Source organism: Hyla sarda, chromosome 8 (genome assembly GCF_029499605.1).
Source record: "Hyla sarda isolate aHylSar1 chromosome 8, aHylSar1.hap1, whole genome shotgun sequence".
Lineage (NCBI taxonomy): Eukaryota > Metazoa > Chordata > Amphibia > Anura > Hylidae > Hyla > Hyla sarda.
The window spans coordinates 207,555,829-207,574,506 of NC_079196.1; positions in this window are offsets into that span (position 1 = coordinate 207,555,829).

Sequence of the window (18,678 nt, forward strand, 5' to 3'; positions counted from 1 at the left end):
TGGCTCATGCTAGTGGCTGCTCTGCGCCTTGCCGGGTTGTGTGTGTGTGTGTGTGTGTTTTTTTTTTTTTTTTGGGGGGGGGGGGGGCTCTGTTACATGCACTCATAGGGGGGCAGCTCTTTGGGTTAGCACTCATAGTAGTGACAGCTCTGTGACTTGCTTTCATAGGGGTGGTGGCTCTCATAGTGGTTGTGGCTCTGTTTCTTGCTCTCATAAGGGTGGTTGCTCCGTGGCTTGCACTCATGGGAGTCTTGGCTCTGTGGCTGGCTCTTATTGGGTTGGTGGCTCTATGGCTTGCTTTTATGTGGGTGGGGGCTTAGTGCCTTGCTCTTATGGGGTTGGAGGCTCTGTGGTGTGCTCTCTGGGGGGGGGGGGCACTCAAGGTGGCTGTGGCTCTGTTTCTTGCACTCATGGGAGTCTTGGCTCTGTGGTTTGCTCTCATGGAGGTGGTGGCCATTTAGTGGCTTACTCTCGTGAGGGTGGTGGTTCTGTGGCTTGCTCTTATGTGGGTTATGTCTTTTTGTCTTGCTCCTATGGGCGTGGTGGCTCTTTGGCTTGCTCTCATGGGGGTGATGGCTCTGTGCTCTCTGGGGATGGTGGCTCTTTGGCTTGCTCTTATGTGGGTGGTGGCTTTGTGGCTTGCTCTCATGGGGGTGATGGCTCTGTGGTGTGCTCTTTGGGGGATGGTGGCTTTGTGTCTTGCTCTTATGTGGGTGGTGGCTCTTTGGCTTGCTCTCATGGGGGTGATGGCTCTGTGCTCTTTGGCTTGCTCTTATGTGGGTGGTGGCTTTGTGGCTTGCTCTCATGGGGGTCATGGCTCTGTGGTGTGCTATCTGGGGGATAGTGGCTCTTTGGCTTGCCCTTATGGGGGTTGTGGCTCTGGGGCTTGCTCTCATGGGGGTGACGGCTCTGTGGTGTGCTCTCTGGGGGATGGTGGCTCTTTGGCTTGCTCTTATGGAGGTAGAGGCTCTTTGGCTTACTCTCATGGGGTTGATGGCTCTGTGGTGTGCTCTCTGGGGGATGGTGGCTCTGGGGCTTGCTCTCATGGGGGTGATGGCTCTGTGGTGTGCTCTCTGGGGGATGGTGGCTCTGGGGCTTGCTCTCATGGGGGTGACGGCTCTGTGGTGTGCTCTCTGGGGGATGGTGGCTCTGGGGCTTGCTCTTATGGGGGTGATGGCTCTGTGGTGTGCTCTCTGGGGGATGGTGGCTCTTTGGCTTGCTCTTATGGGGGTAGAGGCTCTTTGGCTTGCTCTTATGGGGGTGATGGCTCTGTGGTGTGCTCTCTGGGGGATAGTGGCTCTGTGACTTGCTCTTATGGGGGTAGAGGCTCTGTGGTGTGTTCTTTGGGGGATGGTGGCTCTGTGACTTGCTCTTATGGCGGTAGAAGCTCTGTGGTGTGTTCTTTGGGGGATGGTGGCTCTGTGACTTGCTCTTATGGCGGTAGAAGCTCTGTGGTGTGTTCTTTGGGGGATGGTGGCTCTGTGACTTGCTCTTATGGCGGTAGAAGCTCTGTGGTTTGCTCTCATGGAGGTGGCGGCTCTATGTCTTGCTCTCATGGGGGTGGTGACCACTCTTCGTCTTGCTCCCATGAAGGTGGCGGCTCTGTGGCGTGCTCTAATGTGGGTGGTGGCCCTTTGGCTGCCTCTCATGTTCAGCCAAGACCTGACAGGAAACAGTTTACTGCAGGGATCCATTCAATTTTTTGGAGAAAAAAAATATATATAAGAGCCTGAGTAAATGGAAGAGACAACACCCAATAACCATGCTCCTTATAACCTGCACTAAACATAGCTTCGGCTAGTGCCTTTAAGTCAGTGCTTTCCAACCAGGATGCCTCCAGCTGTTGCAAAATTACAACTCCCGGCATACTGGAAGTTGTAGTTTTGCAACAGCTGGAGGCACCTTGGTTGGAAAACACTGCTTTAAGTAGTGAACATCTTACTACAGATAAGCGCTAAGTAAAACGTGCGCACCATACAGAGAGCATAGCCGGATTAGAGTAACGGGAGCGCTTACATTATCGGCCTTTTATTATCGGCCGTGTTCAGGCTGATAAAACATGTACGCCTCAGAGTTCACTGCTGCTAAGATAGTGGAGAGTAAAAGGGTCCTTGAGCTTATCGGCACTGTCTGGGTGTAATGCACAGTTTAGCCACTAGGTGGTGACAGAACTTCTCTCCATTACAAAAAGCAATGAATTCAGCAGTCGACAGTAGTAGTAGTAGTTGTAGTGTTAGTTGCAAGCTCTTCCTAATTAATTATATCAACAAAAGGGCAAAAAATAAAAATAAATGCACATTGTGAAAATACAGACTTAGAAATGCACGGCACATGTGGCCAATGGGTGTGCATGTTGCATAATTGTAAATTTTTATAAAAAATTCTAACCCATATGTCAAAACCACGACAATTTGCAGTGAAATTCAGACACTTTTGCTACACGTTTTTTTTGTTGTTGCCCTGGCCCAGTAGCACAACGTGTGAACTCAGCCTTACCTGCGAGCACTAAAGATGTATAACGTTTCTTAGGCGCCCATTATCCCCGGGTGTGTCCATAGTAATTACAGTCCATTACCTCTATTTATACAACGGATCAAGAACTAAATAATGATACCCGGTCCCTTAGTCACTAGTTCCAGGCGAACGCAGAGGTGAGCCAGCTACCAAATTATACCTGTTATGTAAGGCTGGGGTTACATGGAGAATTTTTGTGGAGCACGAATTTTATAGTGGAATACTCCTGTGGATTGCAGATGAGAGAATGTACTGCACCCGGGTGTGCTGAAATGGGTACTCCGGTGGAAAACTTTTATTTATTTATTTTATTTTTTTAAATCAACTGGTCCCAGAAAGTTAAACAGATTTGTAAATTACTTCTATTAAAAAATCTTAATCCTTCTAGTACTTATTAGCAGCTGAATACTACAGAGGAAATTATTTTCTTTTTGGAACACAGAGCTCTCTGCTGACATCACGACCACAGTGCTCTCTGCTGACATCTCTGTCCATTTTAGGAACTGTCCAGAGCAGCATATGTTTGCTATTGGGATTTTCTTCTACTCTGGACAGTTCCTAAAATGGACCGAGATGTCAGCAGAGAGCTCTATGTTCCAAAAAGAAAACCATTTGCTCTGTAGTATTCAGCAGCTAATAAGTATTAGAAGGATCAAGATTATTATTTTTTTTTAATAGAAGTAATTTACAAATCTGTTTAACTTTCTGGGACCAGTTGATTTAAAAAAAATATATAAAAAAAAAAGTTTCCACTGGAGTACCCCTTTAACCCCTTAAGGACGCAGGACGTAAATGTACGTCCTGGTGAGGTGGTACTTAACGCACCAGGACGTACATTTACGTCCTAAGCATAACCGCGGGCATCGGAGCGATGCCCGTGTCATGCGCGGCTGATCCCGGCTGCTGATCGCAGCCAGGGACCCGCCGGCAATGGCCGACGCCCGCGATCTCGCGGGCGTCCGCCATTAACCCCTCAGGTGCCGGGATCAATACAGATCCCGGCATCTGCGGCAGTTCGCGATTAAAATGAACGATCGGATCGCCCGCAGCGCTGCTGCGGGGATCCGATCATTCATAACGCCGCACGGAGGTCCCCTCTCCTTCCTCCGTGCGGCTCCCGGCGTCTCCTGCTCTGGTCTGTGATCGAGCAGACCAGAGCAGGAGATGACCGATAATACTGATCTGTTCTATGTCCTATACATAGAACAGATCAGTATTAGCAATCATGGTATTGCTATGAATAGTCCCCTATGGGGACTATTCAAGTGTAAAAAAAAATGTAAAAGTAAAAGTAAAAAAAAAGTGAAAAATCCCCTCCCCCAATAAAAAAGTAAAACGTCCGTTTTTTCCTATTTTACCCCCAAAAAGCGTAAAAAACATTTTTTATAGACATATTTGGTATCGCCGCGTGCGTAAATGTCCGAACTATTAAAATAAAATGTTAATGATCCCGTACGGTGAACGGCGTGAACGAAAAAAAATTAAAAAGTCCAAAATTCCTACTTTTTTAATACATTTTATTAAAAAAAAATTTATAAAAAATGTATTAAAAGTTTTTTATATACAAATGTGGTATCAAAAAAAAGTACAGATCATGGCGCAAAAAATGAGCCCCCATACCGCCGCTTATACGGAAAAATAAAAAAAGTTATAGGTCATCAAAATAAAGGGATTATAAACGTACTAATTTGGTTAAAAAGTTTGTGATTTTTTTTAAGCGCAACAATAATATAAAAGTATATAATAATGGGTATCATTTTAATCGTATTGACCCTCAGAATAAAGAACACGTCATTTTTACCAGAAATTGTACGGCGTGAAAACAAAACCTTCCAAAATTAGCAAAATTGCGTTTTTCGTTTTAATTTCCCCACAAAAATAGTGTTTTTTGGTTGCGCCATACATTTTATGATATAATGAGTGATGTCATTACAAAGGACAACTGGTCGCGCAAAAAACAAGCCCTCATACTAGTCTGTGGATGAAAATATAAAAGAGTTATGATTTTTAGAAGGCGAGGAGGAAAAAATGAAAAAAATTAAATTAAATTGTCTGAGTCCTTAAGGCCAAAATGGGCTGAGTCCTTAAGGGGTTAAGTGGTGCTCCCATCTTAAAAAGTGACGGCATATCACTTTATCAGTGGTCTTCAAACAGTGCATCTCTAGCTGTTGCAAAACTACAACTACCAGCATGCCCGGACAGCCGTTGGCTGTCCGAGCATGCTGGGAGTTGTAGTTTTGCAGCGGCTGGAGGTTCAGTTTGGAGACCGTTTGTCTAATATATATGGGGTCCTCCCGACTCTCCTCCAAAAGTTGAGGAAGAACAGTTGGGCATGCTGGGAGTTGTAGTTTTGCAACAGCTGGAGGTCTGCAGTTTGGAGACCACTGCACTACATGATTGATAAGGGTTTGACCCCTGGGACCTCTTCTCTACCAAAATCAAGAATGAAGAAATCCCCTTTCCTGGCCACCCGGCTCGCTTCATTTTTGCAAACAGGAACCCGCTGTGCAGACATAACAGTGAAAGGGGTACTGCACTAAATCGGCTCTGCAGCCGAGAGGGTCCCAGAGGTCAGACCCCCACTGATCATAAAGCGGTGGCATATCCTAGTACCATCTCTTAATAAGAAATCAATACTCCTTTAAAATGTGCCTCCAATAACGCGTATTTGTGCATGATAGACCTTTCTCTAGATGACATTTTATTTAAAATTAGGTGCCTAAATGGCTGAAGGGGGCGCCGTTCTCCCCAACGGATATAACTGTGCAATAGAAGATGAGGTTTTCCACTCAGTCTCCAGCGTGAGACCCAGTGCCATTGAATCTCATTATGCTGGGTCTTGTGCTGGAGATGGGTACTGTGGAGATGGAGCGGGAAGCTTCATCTACCATCCATAGTCCTAAGCATCAGAGGTACCCTTTAAATGGGCACTCTCATTTAAAACAAATTTTTTCTATTGCACTCCTTTTAGGAAAAAAAAAAAATCTTTCTAATGTACTTTGTTTAAAAAAAATAAATAAATAAGATAATGGAGTTTATGTTTCATTTGTGTTTAAAAAGCTGCCACTAGGTGTCTCCCTACTTGTCCAGAGCACATCCCCCCCCCCCCCCCCATCTCTTGCACAGACTTTGGACTTCTGCTGGCCTGGCAGAAGTCCAAAATCAGGAACTGCAGTCTGGAGTGCTGAGGGTGGGGTGTGTGCAGCCTTAGCCAATCATAGCTCATCTCACACTGAACTGTTCTGGGCTGTGTGTAGCAGAGTGAGGGAGGAAGTTCTCCCCTGTATGGCTTCAGCTGATGTCACGCCTGCTGGGGAACTCCCCTTTCCAGTCTGTGAATCTGACTGAGCAGAAAATACAGAACAATATCAAGGTAGAAAACTAACAAATAATAAAAATAAAGGCAGGGGGTGGATTATCATGATGGGGGATTATAAAATTTTACAAGATCATGAGAGGTTCTCTTTAAGATTAGTGCCCCAGTTGAGTCACCAATGCTTTGCATTACCCCAACAAATTACTGTTCTCTATGGAAAAGAAAGTTGTACAGGAAATTGTAAAAAAAAAAAAAAAAAAAAACGCAATATTTCTGATTGTCACCTATCCAAGAGGGCAGGACCCTGTTCACATGGACTGGTGGTTGTCCCAGCAATCGGACCCCACCAATCACAAGAACAGGGGTCCCATTTGCATAGTTCAGTGGTCGTACATGCACAATGCAGCAGGCGATCTTCATCAGGCCCGTAGCCGGTAAAGGAGCGTCAGCTCACGCGTCCGACTGCCGCTTCTTTGTACCAGGAGATGAGACCTCCATTCTCAGAAACCTAAATTCCTGCAGTGACTAAAATACAGCTCTGTGAAATATTTAGTTTTTTTTTATTTTTTTATTTTTACAAGCAATGAGAAATATACCTTTATTATACCGAGTATACTACTATATTAATATACCGAAATCAAACTTCAATCACTCGTACATCCATATATAAATAGTACATTCACCATACAGAGCACGACGGCACAATATACAGCACAGCTTCCCTATGCTATACATCGTACCACATGCTACACTAACACTCCTGCGTACGTCATAAGATGTTATTAAAAACAACAATGTCAAACAACAAGGCATAGGGGACGGGGGTGGGAAAAGAGGAGATAGGGAGGGGAGATCACAGGCCTGAAGCTTTATTGAAAGACAAAGACATACAAGGGGAGAACGGGGAAGGAGAGGGGGTTAATCCTCTTCTTTGTCGATGTCTGGACTGTCCATAATAGTATAGTCTCTGAGCAGACTATGCATCAGCGTGCGGCAGTCCTGGACAGACATGTTCTACCTCTTCAATATGAGGCGATTCCTGGCTAGCCAGATAGCGTCCTTAAAGGGGTACTCCAGTGGAATTATTATTATTTAAACAGATTTGTAAATTGCTTCTATTTAAAAATCTCAATCCTTCCAGTACTTATCAGCTGCTGTATACTACAGAGGAAGTTCTTTTCTTTTTGAATTTCTTTTCTGTCTGACCACAGTGCTCTCTACTGACACCTCTGTCCATGTCTGGAACTGTCCAGACCAGGAGCAAATCCCCATAGCAAACCTCTCCTGCTCTCTGGACAGTTCCTGACATGGACAGAGGTGTCAGCAGAGAGCACTGTGGTCAGGTAGAAAAGAAATGCAAAAAGAAAAGCACTTCCTGGGGAGCATACAGCAGCTCATAAGTACTGGAAGGATTTGAGGATGAGGTAGGGATATGATATAATCAATGGGATTCTGCTATATACCAATTATTGTTTGTAGTGTTCATGGGCCCTTATCAGCAATGCTTCTATGGGCGAATACTCCTGTATTGGCCCCTTTACCCTAAAGCAGTGGTCTCCAATCTGTGGACCTCCAGAGGTTGCAAAACTACAACTCCCAGCATGCCCGGACAGCCGTTGGCTGTCCGGGCATGCTGGGAGTTGTAGTTTTGCAACCTCTGGAGGTCCACAGTATGGAGACCACTACCCTAAAGTGAGGCGATCTCTTGTGTTCTCCCTGTAAAAGACCCGGGGACTGTGTGAAGTACCTCCAGCTGGGACCTGTGGGCGCCAGGCATTGTGTCCACATCTAATTTTATGGGATTTTCTGTACATGTCATCCCCACCTGAGTTCTATTCACTGCAGCTGAGCGTGGAACAATGGCCATGTGTGCAGACCCTTCTGAGAAATAGGAGGTATACATTATATTCATTATATTCTGAGCTTCTCATAGTGAAGAGTGTTCTGGAGCAGACGTGCCTCCGTCAGCATCAAATGCGCTGCAGGGAGGGCCGCGTGTGTCACTGCGATTCCAATAATGAGCGTTATCCGTTTCTGAGGATTAGCATGACATGCATGAAATTATTCTAAGAGGGCCGGTTATATTCACTGCGTTCTGCCCCCGGGCTATGAAGAAAGAAATGAAGAAAAATGTATACACTTTGTTATGCATAGTGCAGGGCCTGAGGGGGCGGAGCATGACACGGTATTCTCTCACAGTTCTTTCAATCCCTGTGTCATGCCCCGCCCCTTCTGGCCCTGCACTGGGTATGATGGTGTGGTAACTGCCTTGGGGGGGTGTAGTGTAGATGGGGTGTTGCTTCGGTATATGAGGGGTTAATTTTACCCCTGTCACTCGTGACGCCAGGGTGAGGGTTAATACGCTGAGGTAAATCTTCGGCCTATCGCCACCCTTCCCAGAAACGATAGGTGCGTGCTTAAATGAATGAAGGTCCACAATAGGGATGAACTTGAACTTGTATAAACTTTACTGAGGTACTTGCGGTACATCCAATTAACAGCAACAGTCTTAGCAATACAGTCTCTATGTAGTACGGCAGTGATTGACAGATGCTGAGGACCATTGACTTATCCAAAGGATTATTAGAATTAGGATTGGTGCAGAGATCCGTCCGGATTTAGGGGTCTGTTTAGGTCCGGTGATCTTGCAGACTTAAGAGGGATTGAGATAATTCAAAGTTGTGTAAAGATGGCCGTTGCCGCAAGGCTTGGGCCTAGTCACTGCTGATGACAGCTGCGCAGATCCGTCCTCATCAGCAGCCCATGAGGAAAGAGAAAAAGTAATGGCCGCCGCTCCCTTATATGGGCAGGGCCATTTTGGATTGGTCCGTGTCAGCTGTCACTCACCGTTACAATGCATGGTGGGCGATCACCTGACTTCCTCCAAAGGTCCTTAACTAGAAAACCATAGAGTACTGGAACGCATCACGTGACCCGCAGGTCCTGCAACACTACAACAAGGTAAGTATACATTATATACATATTTACACTTAGAATTTGAATAATTTTAACTACTTAAGGGGTGACAAGGGGCTAACTATTGATGAGGACCCCACCGGTACTTTGGGGACCTCACCACAAGGTAACGGATGTAATCCGGTACCAGGACACCACAATGGTGTTTCAGCTATGTCTTGAGTGTTTTCTAGGCTATGTTCACATGACGGAATGTTCACATGATCGGCAGAACAAGCCAACACTGGGACCGCTCGGAAATGCGCCGTCTCTATAGACAGCAATGCATTTCTAAGCAGAATCTGCAGAAAGAGTCAACATGTCAATCCTTTCTGAGGCAGTGTTCACACGGCAGAATGTTGCACGGTAATTCTGCAGCAGCAGAGTCCCATTGAATTCAACGGGATTCTGCTGCGCTGTGCACACTGTGGAATTTCCGAGCAGAATTCTGCAGGAATATTCTGTGCAGAAATTCCACAAAATTAAAGGGGTTATCCAGGAAAAAACTTTTATTTTTATATATATATATATATATATATATATATATATATATATATATCAACTGGCTCCAGAAAGTTAAACAGATTTGTAAATTACTTCTATTGAAAAATCTTAATACTTTCAGTACTTATGAGCTTCTGAAGTTAAGGTTGTTATTTTCTGTCTAAGTGCTCTCTGATGACACGTGTCTCGGGAACCGCCCAGTTTAGAAGCAAATTCCCATAGCAAACCTCTTCTAAACTGGGCGGTTCCCGAGACACGTGTCATCAGAGATTACTTAGACAGAAAAGAACAACCTAAACTTCAGAAGCTCATAATTACTGAAAGGATTAAGATTTTTTTAATAGAAGTAATTTACAAATCTGTTTAACTTTCTGGAGTCAGTTGATATATATAAAATAAAAGTTTTCCCCTGGATAACCCCTTTAACTGCACATTGGCCCACATTTATCATTGTAGGTGTAAGTGAAGCTTTTTTTTTACACCTTTTTTTTGTGTGCTCATAATGTGTACGAGCACCAAATTTATTAAATGGTCAAAGAGCATTTGATAAATTTTGTGCAGGTCACATTTTCTGAAATTTCTGTCTACACATACACCAAAAAGCTACACCAGGTCTGGGCTGGTGTAGTTTTAGAGACTTTTCAGTGGCTTTCATATCATGTCTATTGCCAAAATCAGTGGATTGCAACTCAAAATCAGTGGATTGCAACTCAAAATCAGTGGATTGCAACTCAAAATCAGTGGATTGCAAATCAAAATCAGTGGATTGCAACTCAAAATCAGCAGAAATATGTAAACAAAAAGGGGCAAAAAACCCTGCTTGCGCCTTTTTTGCCCCTTTTTTGCCCCTTTTTTAGACACAAAATCAGTCTAAAGACAATGATAAATGTGGGCCATTATGTGCACTGGGATTCAGCTGCCCCATTCACACAGCAGAATTTTGGCACGGGAAATTCCGCAAAATTTAAACATGTCATCAAATTTTTAGGAATTCCGTTCAAAGCCCCACTGAAGTTAATGGGACTCTAAATTGGAGTGGAATCTGTGTTTTGAAAACATAGAAATTGCGCTCAAATTCCGTGTGAATTGCCATGCGCTTGATGCTCAGTTCCCTGTGGGCAGCGCCCCTATCTCAGCCTTCCCTCTAATAGGTGTGCTGCGATCTCAGGGTCCTAGGGGGCTGGTGTCCATCCTATATACACACCTCATTCAGGCCAAGGTTACCGGTTCCCAGCTGCCGGCGGTCCGGCATTGGGAATCTCATATCCCCAATTTGTCCACAGAGATCTGGGAGGAAATATTTTCTTCACATATGCTGGTGTCCCCAGCGGCTAATAATAAATTAATTCAATTGAATGTCATTCATTACAGCTATGTTACCCCTCTCAGACTGTTTAGAATGGGTCGTTCCGACTCTGATGCCTGCCACCGCTGTGGTGATGCCGGAGCGGACTTTTGGCATCTTATTTGGGCTTGTCCCATTATTGAGGCATTTTGGGGGGAGGTCATTCGATTCCTCAACACGCTCGCCCAGCCTCCCTTTTCTGCTGACCCCTTAATCTGTCTATTTGGTATTTTAGATGAGGAGATGTGGACTCATCATGTCCGCGTCTTCTTGAGGGAAACATTATTTATGGCCAGGAAGGCTATTGCACTTAAGTGGATGGACCCCGGCCCCCCTACCTTATCTCAATGGAAGGCTTTGGTGAATGCAGTGATACCCTTCTCCCATTTGGTATATAAACATAGGAAATGTCCCGGTAAATTTCTTTCAGTGTGGGGTGAGTGGTGCTCCTCTCCGTCCACGCAATGCTCATACTCTATGTCTCCTCGTGGGCCTCCATCTCCGATTCCTGGAGATCGTGTGTGATTGCGTGGTGCGCTTGTCGTCTTCTCTCTTTTATGTGATATGTTAGCTGGTCCTCTCTGCTCTCTTTTCTTGCACGGGTCTGCTTTCTTTCCTTTCTCTTCTTTCCCACCTTCCCCCTTCTCTCTCTCCATTACTTATCTTTTTCTCTTAACTATGATGGTACACAACTTTACCCAGGGTATGCTCCGTGGGGGTGCTCCAATTCTTAGTTTCTAGAGTATCCCGGGTTCTCCCAGTTTGCGGTTGCCTGTTTAATGTTTTTTATTTTGCACTCTAAGACAAGTAACCCTGTCGTTTACATTCTGTCAGACTGTACTTTGCTCAGGCGCCCTTGAATCAATGTAACGTGTAATACCATGTTGACACTTTAGTGGGCCTGCGTGCCGATTTGTTTCTTACTTTTCAATAAAACGTGTTTAAAAAAAAAATTCCGTGTGAATTCCGCTTTTGCAGAATTCTTCTGCGTGAATAGCAGAATTTCCGCTGCGTGAACAATGTCTGAGGGGGCTGGAATAGGAATGTTTCTGCTGTAGAAATTTCCATTTGTGCACGGTGCAGCAGAATCCCATTAAAAGCTATAGGAATCTACTGCAATATCATAGCAATATCATATGCAATGTCATAGCACTTCCATACTGGCCAGGTAGGCTATGTTCACACGGTTGATTCCGTGGAGAACGTCCGCCCCAGAATCATGGGCAAACATTCCACACATTTAAATGTTCCGGTGGGTGATCGTACCGCTCGGAAATGGCAATGCAATTTTAAGTGGAATCCGCAGAAAGAATAGACCTGACTTTTCTTTCTGTAGACTCCATAATCTGGATTTCTGCGGCAGAAACATCTGCTGCGGAAATTCCGCCATGTGCACAGTGCAGCAGTATCCCAGTGAAATCATTGAATTTCCGTGTGGAATATTTCAGCAGAATTCCGCTCAGAAATCCCACTATGTGAACATGGGTTATATGGCTGTCTGTTTCTTGTGAGAACCAAATGTAGTAATATGGCCGGATCACACAAACCCTTCTATCTCGGCGCTTAGCAGGGCCATGGCTGCACGTTGTAACGTGATTGCCGCTGGCAGTAAAACCCTTCTTCACAGTAAAGGCCCGATCTACATCATCTCTCCGCTTCCTGCTGCAGAAAAGCAGGAATGCTGTAAATAATTGATGTGACATGTAGGAATCAATTAATTCAGCTTGGGTTGGTGGAATCGTAAAACATGGGAAAAACAAGAGGAGACCTTTTGATGGTGGGTGAAATGGGCCGTGATGGACAGTAGGTATACAGTGATGCCTCAACTTACAATGGCCTCAACATACAATAGTTTCAACATACAGTGGTCTTTTCTGGAACATTGTAACTTGCACCCAGACTAAACATACAATGTACAGACAGTCCAGATCTGTGAAACATGTCAATGGCTGGAAGAACTGACCAATCAGAATGGGCAATTACTGGTAAAACACCTGTATTACTGAAGTGTATGCACTGACTGGTGTCTGGTAGCGCCCCCTACAGTACAGGGAGGTATTACATGTTCTGTACTACTCTTTACCTGTATTACTGAAGTGTATGCACTGACTGGTGTCTGGTAGCGTCCCCTACAGTACAGGGAGGTATTACATGTTCTGTACTACTCTTTACCTGTATTACTGAAGTGCATGCACTGACTGGTGTCTGGTAGCGCCCTCTACAGTACAGGGAGGTATTACATGTTCTGTGCACTTTACCTGTATTACTGAAGTGTATGCACTGAATTCCTGTCTGGTAGCGCCCCCTACAGTACAGGGAGGTATTACATGTTCTGTACTACTCTTTACCTGTATTACTGAAGTGTATGCACTGACTGGTGTCTGGTAGTGCCCCCTACAGTACATGGTGGTATTACATGTTCTGTACTACTCTTTACCTGTATTACTGAAGTGTATGCACTGACTGGTGGCTGGTAACGCCTCCCTACAGTACAGGGAGGTATTACATGTTCTGTACTCTTTACCTGTACCAGGGTTACCTGCTCCTTTGGACACCAGGTGAAGGCGGCTCCATGTTACTTTTTTAGGACACTGTGTACTGTACGGGACCCGGAAGAAGCTCCTGTCCTCTACATAGACCAGTGTTTCCCAAGCAGGGTGCACCCAGCTGTTGCAAAACTACAACTCCCAGCGTGCCCGGACAGCCAACGGCTGTCCGGGCATGCTGGGAGTTGTAGTTTTGCAACAGCTGGAGGCTCCCTGCTATGGAAACACTGACATAGACAGTGATTTACAGCTCCCAGCAGATCTTTCTTACTTTTATATGTAAGGATTTGCTTTATCTATATTACTTATCTACCTATTTTTCTTTAATCCTCACTTTTTCCTATTTTTGGATGACATTTTGGGGCCTTTAGAACCAATTACCAGGTTTCCATAGAGTTCTAGTCTCAACATACAATGGTTTCAACATACAATGGTCGTCCCAGAACCAATTAATATTGTAACTTGAGGGACCACTGTATTTATGAATTTGTTCAGGTTTGGATCCCATGTTATGGAGAGGATGGTGAACAGTCCCAACCATGGCTAAAGAATAACCAACAAAATGTCTCCTCTCCTCAGATCTCTAGCTAAGGTAGACGACATCGCCAAGATGGCCGCCTGCCATGATGCAGTATGGTCCCATTTTTAGATAGCCCTTGGCTGTGTCTAAGCATGCTGTGTGATGGAGACTCAGCGGGAGACATATAGCTATATAGCTGGGAGTTTCTTTGCCCAGGGCAAGGACTTTTTTTTATTTTTTATTTTTATTACACCCACTAAATGCAGCGTTTCAGACAACACCCGCTTTTCAGCGTGGAATCTCATTAATGGCTGCGACAATTGTAGATGTAATTGTGTAAATAAATCCAATGGGATCTGTTAATAAGATTATTCCCTTTAACCTCCTGCTGTCTAGAATAAGGACTTGTTCATAGTCCCTGTAGGAACCATAGAGGGGGATTCCTTGTCTAGAGGGGAAGCCATTGAGTATCGGGGATACCTGGCCTGTCCATGTATTACTGTTCTCCTACCTATCGCTCTCCATCTGTTGCAAGACTACAACTCCCAGCATGGACTGAAAGTCCAAAGACCATTTCAATGTATCGACTTGTAAAATTAGATGAACCCCGAACCCTTGTAAAATGCTGGAGGCCTGGTGGAGCCACTGGATATCTGGTGTCACGGTATCACATCAGTTTTCTCCAACTACTGGCTCTCCAGCTGTTGTAGAACCACAACTTCCAGCATGTCCTGACAGGCCAAGGCAGTGTCTAGTATTACATCAGAATTCTCTAAGCTGTGGCTCTATAGCTGTTTCAAAACTACAACTCTCATCATGCTCTGACAGCTGAAAGCCATGACCAGGTATAACATTGGTGCTCTCTAAATGTACTAATATGGCCCCCATATATATTTTTAGGCCCCTATACTGACCCCATATATGGAAAAGGGCCTACAACTATATATGGGGGCAGGATGAGAGTCTGCAACTATATATGGGGGCAGTATAGGGGCCTACAACTATTATGTATATGGGGGCTGTATAGAGGCCTAGAACTATATATGGGAGCAGTATAGGGGCCTACAACAATTATATATGGGAACAGTATAGGTGCCTACAACAATTATATATGGGGACATTATAGGTGCCTACAACTATATATGGGGCAGTATAGGGGCCTACAACTATATATAGGGCAGTATAGGGGCCTACAACTATATATGGGGCAGTATAGGGGCCTACAACTATATATGGGGGCAGTATATGGGGCCTACAACTATATATGGGGGCAGTATAGGGGCCTACAACTATATATGGGGCAGTATAGGGGCCTACAACTATATATGGGGGCAGTATATGGGGCCTACAACTATATATGGGGGCAGTATAGGGGCCTACAACTATATATGGGGACAGGATGAGGGTCTGCAATTATCCATGGGGGCAGTATAGATGCCTACAACTATTATATATGGGGGAATTATAGGGCCTAGAACTATATATGGGGGCAGGATGAGAGTCTGCAACTATATATGGGGGCAGTATAGGGGCCTACAACTAATATATACTGGGGCTGTATAGAGGCCTACAACTATATATGGGGGCAGTATAGGGGCCTACAACTATTATATATGGGGACAGTATAGCGGCTTACAACTATTATATATGGGGACAGTATAGGGGCCTACAACTATTATATATGGGGACAGTATAGGGGCCTACAACTATTATATATGGGGACAGTATAGGGGCCTACAACTATTATATATGGGGACAGTATAGGGGCCTACAACTATTATATATGGGGACAGTATAGGGGCCTACAACTATTATATACTGGGGCTGTATAGAGGCCTAGAACTATATATGGGGGTAGTATAGTGGCCTACAACTATTATATACTGGGGCTGTATAGAGGCCTACAACTATATATGGGGGCAGTATAGGGGCCTACAACTATTATATATGGGGACAGTATAGGGGCCTACAACTATTATATACTGGGGCTGTATAGAGGCCTACAACTATATATGGGGGCAGTATAGGGGCCTACAACTATTATATATGGGGACAGTATAGGGGCCTACAACTATTATATACTGGGGCTGTATAGAGGTCTACAACTATATATGGGGGCAGTATAGGGGCCTACAACTATTATATATGGGGACAGGATGAGGGTCTGCAATTATCCATGGGGGCAGTATAGATGCCTACAACTATTATATATGGGGGAATTATAGGGCCTAGAACTATATATGGGGGCAGGATGAGAGTCTGCAACTATATATGGGGGCAGTATAGGGGCCTACAACTAATATATACTGGGGCTGTATAGAGGCCTACAACTATATATGGGGGCAGTATAGGGGCCTACAACTATTATATATGGGGACAGTATAGCGGCTTACAACTATTATATATGGGGACAGTATAGGGGCCTACAACTATTATATATGGGGACAGTATAGGGGCCTACAACTATTATATATGGGGACAGTATAGGGGCCTACAACTATTATATATGGGGACAGTATAGGGGCCTACAACTATTATATATGGGGACAGTATAGGGGCCTACAACTATTATATATGGGGACAGTATAGGGGCCTACAACTATTATATATGGGGACAGTATAGGGGCCTACAACTATTATATATGGGGACAGTATAGGGGCCTACAACTATTATATATGGGGACAGTATAGGGGCCTACAACTATTATATATGGGGACAGTATAGGGGCCTACAACTATTATATATGGGGACAGTATAGGGGCCTACAACTATTATATATGGGGACAGTATAGGGGCCTACAACTATTATATATGGGGACAGTATAGGGGCCTACAACTATTATATACTGGGGCTGTATAGAGGCCTAGAACTATATATGGGGGTAGTATAGTGGCCTACAACTATTATATACTGGGGCTGTATAGAGGCCTACAACTATATATGGGGGCAGTATAGGGGCCTACAACTATTATATATGGGGACAGTATAGGGGCCTACAACTATTATATACTGGGGCTGTATAGAGGTCTACAACTATATATGGGGGCAGTATAGGGGCCTACAACTATTATATATGGGGACAGTATAGGGGCCTACAACTATATATGGGGCAGTATAGGAGCCTACAACTATATATGGGAGCAGTATAGGGGCCTACAACTGTATATGGGAGCAGTATAGGGGCCTACAACTATATATGGGGCAGTATAGGGGTCTACAACTATATATGGGGGCAGTATAGGGGCCTACAACTATATATGGGGGCAGTATAGGGGCCTACAACTATATATGGTGGCAGTATAGGGGCCTACAACTATATATGGGGGCAGTATAGGGGCCTACAACTATATATGGTGGCAGTATAGGGGCCTACAACTATATATGGTGGCAGTATAGGGGCCTACAACTATATATGGGGGCAGTATAGGGGCCTACAACTGTATATGGGAGCAGTATAGGGGCCTACAACTATATATGGGGCAGTATAGGGCCTACAACTATATATGGGGCAGTATAGTGGCCTACAACTATATATGGGGGCTGTATAGGGGCCTACAACTATATATGGGGCAGTATAGGGCCTACAACTATATATGGGGCAGTATAGTGGCCTACAACTATTATACATGGGGGCTGTATAGAGGCCTAGAACTATATATGGGGACAGGATTAGGGTCTGCAACTATACATGGGGCAGTATAGGTGCCTACAACTATTATATATGGGGGCTGTATAGGTGCCTACAACTATTATATATGGGGGCTGTATAGGGCCTACAACGATTATATATGGGGGCTGTATAGAGGCCTAGAACTATATATGGGGGACAGTATAGAGGCCTAAAACTATTATATATGAGGACAATATAGGTGCCTACAACTATTATATATGGGGACTGTATAGGGGCCTACAACTATTATATATGGGGGCTGTATAGAGGCCTAGAACTATATGTGGGGGCAGTATAGGATCCTACAACTATATATGGGGGCAGTATAGGGGCCTACAACTAAATATGGGGGCTGTATAGAGGCCTAGAACTATATATGGGGGCAGTGTAGGATCCTACGACTATATATGGGGGCAGTATAGGGGCCTACAACTATATATGAGGGCTGTATCGAGGCCTAGAACTATATATGGGGGCAGTATAGGGGCATACAACTATATATGGGGCAGTATAGAGTCCTACAACTATATATGGAGCAGTATAGGGGCCTACAACTATATATGGGGGCTGTATAGAGGCCTAGAACTATATATGGGGGCAGTATAGGGGCATACAACTATATATGAGGACTGTATCGAAGCCTAGAACTATATATGGGGGCAGTATAGGGGCTTACAACTATTATATATGGGGGCAGTATAGGGGCCTACAACTATATATGAGGACTGTATCGAGGCCTAGAACTATATATGGGGGCAGCATAGGGGCATACAACTATATATGGGGCAGTATAGAGTCCTACAACTATATATGGGGCAGTATAGAGTCCTACAACTATATATGGAGCAGTATAGGGGCCTACAACTATATATGGGGGCTGTATAGAGGCCTAGAACTATATATGGGGCAGTATAGGGGCTTACAACTATTATATATGGGGGCAGTATAGGGGCCTACAACTATATATGAGGACTGTATCGAGGCCTAGAACTATATATGGGGGCAGCATAGGGGCATACAACTATATATGGGGCAGTATAGAGTCCTACAACTATATATGGGGCAGTATAGGGGCCTACAACTATATATTGGGGCAGTATAGGGACCTACAACTATATATGGGGGCAGTATAGAGGCCTAGAACTATATATGGGGCAGTATAGGTGCCTACAACTATTATATATGGGGCTGTATAGAGGCCTAGAACTATATATGGGGCAGTATAGGGACCTTCAACTATATATATGGGGGCTGTATAGGGACCTACAACTATATATGGGGGCAGTATAGAGGCCTAGAACTATAT